This window comes from Lygodium microphyllum, chromosome 3 (assembly GCF_053477565.2).
Source record: "Lygodium microphyllum isolate KBCC chromosome 3, Lygodium_microphyllum_v1.1.10, whole genome shotgun sequence".
Taxonomy (NCBI): Eukaryota; Viridiplantae; Streptophyta; class Polypodiopsida; order Schizaeales; family Lygodiaceae; genus Lygodium; species Lygodium microphyllum.
The window spans coordinates 85,690,181-85,699,798 of NC_141137.1; positions in this window are offsets into that span (position 1 = coordinate 85,690,181).

A 9,618-nucleotide genomic window follows, 5' to 3' on the forward strand; every position below is an offset into this window, starting at 1 on the left:
TCTTTCATTTCAAACACACAAGTAGGGAAAAAGGAAAGCCAAGGAGAGGAAGAAAGAGAGAACAAGAAAGAGGAGAACAAGAAGAAGCGGCAAGCAAGCAAGCAAGCATCAAAGGAGAGTAACTTACCAGGAGAGGAAGAAGGAGAAGGAAGAAGCGCCACCACCCGCCACACCAAACACCCAAGGTGACTCTCTCTCTCTCTCTCTCTCTCTCTCTCTCTCTCTCTCTCTCTCTCTCTCTCTCTCTTTATTTCTTTCTTCCTCTCTCTGCTCTGTCTGTGTATTTAGGATTTGTGATTTCATTATGTATTGCATTTTGTAAATCATCAATGGCGGTCGTCGGCCTAAAATTGGCCGACCGAGCACATCTGATAGCGCGTCTACATCTTAATGTAGATGCAGATATAGATGCGAAAAATGTTTCCTCTCAGAGCGTCTGAGGGCGCGTCTTAGAGCGCGTGTGCTGGCGTGTGTGCTCTGCAGTGTACACACGATGATACACGCGTTGTAGACCTACAGTCTACACGCGATTATACACGCGCATTGACCTGGGATGCGCGTCTGACAGTGCGTCTGTGCTGCATCTTAGATGTGCAGATAGACATGCTGAACATAAGGTTCACTCTGGAGCGCATATGAGGGCGCATCTAACCTGCAATGTAGACGCGGGGATACACACGCCAGGTCTCCCAGTTCTGATAGTAAACAATATATTTTTGCAATGATGAATGTGACCAATCCCATGTTTGTGTTTATTAGTTTTCTTGTTTAAGAGAAGCATTAGCACTTAAGTGTTATGATCAATGTCTAAAGAAATCTCTTTGAAAATGTAGGTAATATATGATTTTTTGTATGCAAATAAAGTTGTCTTTTTTGTGTTTTTTTTGCAGATGTTGTATCCTGGTTCATCTAGCAATGACCCAAATGTGGATCGCATGAATGATACATTGGCCTCCTTTGGCAGGGGGGTCAATGCATTTTTTGGAGGTTTTCCTAGTAGGGAAGACTTCATGGGAGAGATGACCAGACACCTTGGCCGCTCTCCCACAGCGAACGAGGTATTCAGTGTCATGTCTGGGACGCCTCTGGCGTCTTTGCCTGGCACTACTTCCCAAACTCCACATGCAGGTACTCCACATACAGGTACTCCATATGCAAGTACTCCATATGCAGGTACTCCATATGCAGGTACTCCACGTTGTCGTATTGCTGCGCATTCGAGGTGTGTAAACCACCCAAAAGTTGTGTGTGTGATTTGATACTTTGTACATACTTAGTTGTTATGTTTGCTCTTTCATTTTATGCCGAAGACAGAGAAGAATAAGGAATTTTGGTAGATTGGTGACTCGAGATGGAATCTCATGGACCACTTTGATTGTGACCAAGGGTTCGTTTGAAAGCTTGTGGCAACATTGGAGCCATTGAGCAGGGGAACCTAGTAATTATTCAGCTAACACTGGACAGTGTTGTAACTGATTTGGCCATTGGCAATGCACTGGTTGACATGTATGTGAAATATGGGAGGATTGATAGTCTATTGTTATCAAATGACCTTGATTCCTCCACAATGAATCCTTTTGCAAAACTAGTTGCGATATACTAGAAGGGAGGCTGTTACTAGCAATGATAAAACACACACAGGGTTGATGGGTACTTCTGACATGTTTCCGTTCAGCCAAGTGTAAACACTAGAAGTTTTGAAAGACAAAACTTTCCTTTTGATTTGTGATTCAAATTCAGTACATGTTTCAGAAAATGCTGATTGTGAAAATGAGGAGATCATTTGGTTTTGTCAAAGAAGCAGAGATCAACACAAAACTTGATAGAAAGCAGATTTTTATGCAAGGCTATGATAAAAAAACACGTGCTCAATAGTCGTACTTTTGACTGCGAGGCATGCTGCATATGAAAGAGACCTAGAAGAGATAAAATGGCTCTTTGTTTTACTGTTCTAAAAAAGGCAAAACACTGTAGCATGGTGGAGAGAAAAGCTAAATTGGGGGCCTGCTTTATGGGTCCAAAGCAAAAAGAAGAGCCGCTGGAAATGGTGGGGAGATTCGTTTTTGGTGGGAGGCGGAAGAAAACAGGGAAGGAGGAGACTAAAAAAATGATTTTTCAAAAGAAAAAGAAGGAGGGAATTACTGGAAAAAGGAGGAACGAGAAGGAGAAATCGGAGGATTCGGTCGCGCAAAAAAAATCGGCAATGGTGGCTAATGTAAGTTCTCTCTCGGTCATCGAAGGGAGGAGCAATGGAGGGGAACAAAAACGCATATGTTGAGGAAGACCCACAACCAACTCTTTCCCCTCAGAAGGTATTATCGACACGGCTCTTTCCTCCAACGCTGCTCCTGCCGCGATTCTTGCTTTGCAATGGCCAAGATCAAGTTTCATGAACTGCGCACCAAGAGCAAAGTCGACTTGCAGAGCCAGCTGAAGGAGTTGAAGGCAGAGCTTGCTCTGCTGAGGGTCGCCAAAGTCATTGGTGGTGCTCCTAACAAGCTATCCAAAATCAAACGCTGTTGAAGCTGTTTTCCCCTTTTTTTCTCAGATTGACAGTGTGCTTCGTGAGGCGTCTCTGTCCGTCTTTGATATTGCCGTTCCCCATCCCTTCAGAGCATCTCGCAGAATGATTGCATCCCTGTCTGTTGCATCATCCATCCAAAGCAGCATGGCTCTCTCAAAATTACCACGAAGCTCCGATTTCAACCTATCTAGAAGGTTCTGTTGATATAAGTTCTGGTAAATCTCGCCCAATTCATGCCACTGAAGGTATTTGTACATATCACCCCGATCAGTGCCCGATCCTTAGTTTCCCCCCCTTCTTCATCTTCACAATCAAGTTCTTTTCAAAATTTTCGATCTCCCTCAGTTTGCATCTGCACTTCAGGAATTGAACTCCCCTCTGCATCCAATAAAGATATACAATTGTTCCCTCCTTTTCTTCGTGTGTAGCATCGGAGCTCTAGAATCAGATCATCATTCTGATTCCAAGTAGCAGAACCCAGGCAAAGGACGTGTTGCACACTGTGGTCTACAAATTCATGCTAATGGATCATGTTGGTGCAGAGTCAAATAAAGGTCTAAGTTCCTTCATCCACTAAGATGCTCGAAGAGTCTTGACAGAGATCGAGAGGGCAGTGAAGATTATGCCCAGATGGATGAGCTCACTCTGGAATCAGAACTGGATGCTGCTATTCGCTCTGAAAACTATAGCAAAGCAGCAAAGTTGAGAGATGAGATACGAGCTTTGCAAGAAGACAACAGATCTGGAGTTCTTGCTGCAAATGCAAAATTTTATAAGGCGTTTGCTTTTGGAGATATGAAGATGATGCAATAGTACTTGCTGCACATGATTACGGTTATTGTTCATATGTTCAAAATATTAACATGAAAGAGAAAAATGTGCTATACATTGCCACAAATCAGTTTGTCGGCTTATGGAGAATGTAAAAGAATATATGGTTCTTGATCATTCTGTGTCCAATCCTCTTGATCTTGGAAAGGAGCCACCTCTGAAAGGATAATGCTAAGACTTCTGTCTGAAGCTGATAACCAGATTTGTATTAAATGTTTCAATATTGAAGGATGAATTCTATGCTCAGCTGAAAACTTGCTTTTAGTCTTATCATTGTTGTAAAGACGAGGTCTCGTTGAAAGCTTGGTGGACACAAATCCTTACATCTTGCTTATTCATTTGTTTGATCTTTTATCTTGAAATTTATCAAGGTCTTCTGAAGACACGACTTTGCTTTCATAAATCCTTCGACATCTTGCTCCACATGCATCGGCTAAAGCACAAGCATTTGCAGAAGCACGTGCATCTGCAGAAGCTTCTGCGTCCAGCGAGGCAGAGGGTAGTCGATAGAGAGGGAGGAGGGAGAGTCAAGGGGGAGGACGAGGCTTGTGTGGGGGTTGCCCAGGAGGTGGCGAGCTATCACCCTCACCAATAGATCACGTAGAGGAGGTTATACGCCAGTACTATAGAGTTACAGATGCTGGTGACATCTTTCATGATGATGAGGGAAGGGATGTAATGGCGTACATGAGGAGCATCGTGCATGCGACGTATAAAGATTGGTTCATTGCCCTCAAAAATCAGAAAAGTGGCTTGTGGTAGGAGGTGTTGAAGGAAGTCCATAGGAGGTACCCAAATCCTGAGGGTTAGCGATTCTCAAATGATTGGAGAAGTACAAAAGTGAGGGATATGCTTCACAACAAAATATCCCACCTCATGACACGGGCCATGGACTCACTGCGGAGGCTGGAGGAGGGGCGTGGAGCCTATAGCCAACCACCTATGTGCCACCGCATAGAGTGGAAGAAAGCCAAGAAGAAAGCAGCTGAGAAAGTGAAGAGTCGCGAGCACGCAAAGGCGCGACGGATCCAAATGGAAACAATGGGATCGTCGCATTATGGATCAGGCGGCAGAGAGTCGTGGGAGGCAGAGTTTGCAAGTATATTTTGATTTCTAGTTTTTTTAAATTTATATTTCTTTCAATTATTTATATATTTTAGTCTAATATATTGTGACTCATAATTGTTTGTATATCTCTAAATGTTTTGTAGACTACCATCGTTGGTAGGACACCTACTCCTAGAGAGGTAGGTTACCATCGAGGCCATAACTGCGTAGCGACATGGCTTCACTTTTATGAGGAGGGTCTCATCACTAAGGAATACAACCGGGCCATCAGGATTCGACAGCCAGAGGAGGTATGTTTTTCTTACTTTCCTATTAAAAGTATAGCTAATTATAACTTTTTCTCCACCTTGTCTATGTAAGCAACCCTGATCTTTTGTGTGTGTAGGCGAACCTGGATGTGGAGCATAGCGAGGAGGGGGATAGCGATGCTAGTAGCCATGGTGATACTAGCGAAGATGTTTCCTCTTCAGATTCGTAGAGGAGAACCATACCTCCTCATGAGGCATTCTTTTCTTGTATATGTATGATATCTCTTTGAGCCTACTACTTGCGGCCACGCTTTAGGTCGCAAGCACTTAAACTTCCCTTGTAAATGCTTTTGATATATAATGAATACATGGACTTTTATTTTCAATTCTCGTGCCCGTAAGATACATTGTCTTTTTCCCAAATACACAATCTGATTTATGGGAGGGGGAAAAAAAAAACGAGAGAGCATGTGGCAAGCACATGCTCTTTGGTTTTTTTTTTCAGTTCTGTTTTGCGCATCTATCAGCGCGTCTAAATTGCAGATAATTCGTGTTTATACGCGCGTCTATAATGCAGACTACACGTGCTTCATAATTAAATTTAAAAAAGAAATTAAATATCTTTTTTTTAAAATGACATTTTTTGTTTTCCGTTCGCGTCTATCAGTGCTTGTAAAAGTGCGTCTACCAGCGTGTCTATATGCGCGTGTATATGTGCGTCTATTGCGTGTCTATTTGTGCGTGTAAATTCGTTGATACATGCGATTATAGATGCGAAATGGTAGTTGCGCAAATAGACGGGCGGATAGACGCGCCCATAAGAATTTCTCTATATTCAAAAATCGCGTCTAAATGTGCGTCTATGAGGCCTTTTTGTTGTAGTGATATAGTGACATAATATCAATGTACTTCAAAAGATACATATCAATACCTATACAAACACTTATACTTGGAAAAATAGCAACACTTATTCTAGGGCATATATGTCGACATGGTTTAAAAACTACGATTGATACTTTTCCTTTCTCTACAGTATCTATGGATGAAAGTGTACCGAGAGCAAGGATGAACGTGTATGAAGCCAAAACATTGAGATAAGAGCATCTTATCCCCCTCCATTTTTCATTCATTCTTTCTTTGCTTTTGTTGCTTGTCTCCCATTTGTTCTCTTTCTTCCAAACTCTCTTTGAGAAAAGGCATATCATCTTCTCATGGGAGAAACTACATGAGGAGCTTAAGGATCAATTAATCCCAAACATGGAAAAATTCAAGTTTAAGGACAAGTGGAGAAACCTCAAGTAAGCACAAGGGAAGATGAAGGAATATGTTAGCAAGTATAGGCAATTGATGGTATAACATCAAACATGGACATAGACGCAAACTTACATGAGCATGTAGGAGTTGGCTAGACAAAACAGATGCCCCATGGAAGACACACCATCCACAAATAGATCTAGAGTCAGCCCACCATAAGCACTTCTGGAGGAGAGGAGCCACAACCCCCATGCATTCAAGAGATTTTCAATGGAAGTGAAGAGAGCCTAGATCACCCAAGAGTTAGAACCGTGAGTGCCCATCCCCCCAATGCATGGTGGCATGCATGGTAGTAATGCACCACTAATACTTAAAGGGAAGTTAGTGAAAGGGATCAAGCTATCATGTTGGATACCAAAAAAATCCTTAATTGCATCATGTGAGAGTGTACAAAAAAGAATGGGCCCCACATCAATAGCTTCACATGGTTGAGATTGGACTCACATATATTTCTAGTTCACAAGTTACGTATCTTTCCTCAAATGTTTTTGTGGCTACATGTAACTTTATTGGTCCAATAGTGTAGTTTTGATATTTGTGTCATGTGAAGGAGATAGCATGTGTCCATCAAATGGAGAGTGCATGTGCAATCAAACTTGCATGTTCCTAAGAGTGTAGAGAGAGAGAGAGAGAGAGAGAGAGAGAGAGAGAGAGAGGGGGGGTGAGAGAGAGAGAGAGAGAGAGAGAGAGAGAGAGAGAGAATAAGGTTACCTCCAAAAGGTATTGTCCATATCTGCAATACAAAATCCTTTATGTTTTTTTTATTATATAGATATACTCCTTGGTAGGCATGCGAAATGGGTGTGTTTGGGCTCAACTACAAGTGAGTTTATAATGGTCCAAATAAATGTGTATGAGAAAGGGAGAAATATAATTATAAGGTGAAAAAGGTATTTTTCAAAAGATTGTGGAAATTCAAGTTTCATCTTAATGTGTATGTTAATGAAGTTTCAATTCTATTCATTATGTGCATTTTTTGAATGACCATGTTGTCAAATGATACTTCAATGGCTACAAGTCTCCATGCAAATTTCAAATGTAGCTCAACAATAAAGAACATGCTTAATATTATATTCATACACATCTAAGGAAATATGTTTAAATGGTGCTTCAATGGCGAGATGTATATACATACACATGTTTAGGGTCTTCTAAACAAATCAAGCTTATTAGAGTTCATGAGCTTTTATATCAAATGTGGATATGCTTGTTTACATATGTGGCATTCACAACTTTGTGAACAAGGCAAAACTCTTCCCTAAACTGATTTTGACTTTATTGAGGGTTGGCATTAGCTCATGTACAAGATTATCACAGAGGAAGTTTAATGTAGAGATTCACTATAGGTTTCATGGTCTGTGCAACCCTTGCATTGCCTTCAAAGGACTTTTGCATTCTTCAACCCCTTGGTTTTGAAAGACCACATTTGAAAGTCTTAAGTGCTAAAAATAGGCACTATAAGGAGCATTATAATTCCTCTCTTCTTCTTCTAATGTATGTTCTTTCTTTAGCCTCCTACCCCTCTTAGGAGTTGAGAACTACTTTCCCTAATAAGAATGCAATTAGAAAATGTTGTCTTTTAAATAAGAAGTAGAATATTTGTCTTCTTGCTCTATGTTTATAACATAGCCAACAATCATTCCCTCACCTCCCCCCTCCCAAAATGTGAGGTCAAAACTACTTTTTCTTATAAGAATGGAATTAGAAAAAATGAGCTTTTTAGGAAGTAGGAAATTTGTATTCTTTCCCTACATTTATAAAGTAGCCAATCACCATTCCCCTTCCCACCAACAAAAAATCCCCTAAAATCACAAATAACAACCACCCACCAAATGTATTTTAAAAAATTTCCACAGAACACCCACCACATTATTAATATATTATTATTTATATTATTGTTATTATGATTTATTATTACTATTATGTCATCAATAAAAACTAATAGCATAGTTAATATTTATGTTTCTAAATAGCTATATATATTACATAAAAAATATCATAATACTTAATAATATTCTATATTTAGGTTATATTATTGTGAATTTTATTATTACATATAAATATATTCATACTTTTTTTGCATTTGCTTCCTCTCAATAAAAGGATAATTTTAAATATGTTAATACTTTCGTATAATATTATAAAAATTATTTATTTACCTTTTAGTCTTTTCCCTAATATCACATTGGCTATAGTTTTTGAAATGCAATGAGCACTCTTTTACCTTTACATATCTCCATTTGCTTTATCTTTTTGAGTATATACTCTTCCATCCCTCTTTTAATACTGAATTCGTGTGAATTTTAAAGTTATTTGCCAACAATTTATAAAATATTCATCCCTCTTTGATATCATTATTTAATTGAATGAAATTTCTAGATTAATTTAGTGATTACAATTTTTTTTGTTTAGTTACTATAATATTTTTTAGTTTTAATATATGTATATACTTTCATAGCTCTGTGTGTGTCTGTGTGTATTTTACATGCTTTTCGATCCCTATTTTAATATTGAAGTGAATGTGATTTTTAAACTTATTTAATACTAGTTAATAAGATTTCCATCTCCTTTTGATATCATATTGGATTGAATAAATTGTTTTTATTAGTTTAAGTATTACCAACTGTGTAGTTATTATAATACTTTAGAGTTTTTTATAAGCATGTATAATAGTAGTTTATTTCCATGGTTCTCTCACTCACTCACTCTTTGTTATTTTCTCTTATTCACCCTCTATCATTGCCACCGTCATTAATTTTTTTTACATTTTTAATAACTTTAGCTTCTTATAAATATTACTTTTTTAAATGTTAGTTTATAGTTTACTTACATGTGCACTCTATTGTTTTCACTCTCATATTTTTTGTGTTTAAGATAGTTTGGTGTTCACTACAAGGGACTGGGGCAATAGCGACGCCGATTAGCGACGGCGTTTATCGGCGTCGCTATTGGCGTCGCTATTTGCGTCGCTATATGCGTCGCTATTTGCGTCGCAAATATATGCGTCGCTATTTGCGTCGCATTTGCGACGCAAATAGCGACGCATATAGCGACACATATAGCGACGCCGCAGGGAAAAAAAGCGCGGCCGAAACCAGAGCGCCGTTTTCATTTTGTTTTCTTCGCCTTTTGAGAGCGAGAGCGAGGGAGAGAGCCAAGGCTTTGTGAAAGAAGAGGAGGAAGAGACTTGTTGCCGCCACTGCCGCCACCGCCACCGCCACCGTCGTTGTTCGCGAAGGAGAGGAGGAGCCCTCGTTGCAAAGAGAAGCCGCCCACGCTCGCCATATCTCATTGGTGAGTCTCCCTCTCTCTTTCTTTTACTTGTTGAAGGTTTAAATCATTCTCTTTTGTTTATTTAGGAGAGGAAAAGAAAGAGAAGGAGAGGGAGAGGGAGAGAGAGGGAGAGAAAGAGAGGGAGAGGGAGAGAAAGAGAGTGAGAGTGCATTCTCTCTCTCTCTCTCTCCCTTTTGCTTGTTTAATGTTTAAATTACTTTCTTCTTTGCTTGTTTAGGAGAGGAAACGAGAGAGTAAGAGAGAAAGAGAGGGAGAGGGAGAGGGAAAGGGAAAGAAAGAGAAAGAGAAATAGAGGGAGAGGGAGAGGGAGGGGGAGGAAATAGGAGAGGGAGAGAAAGA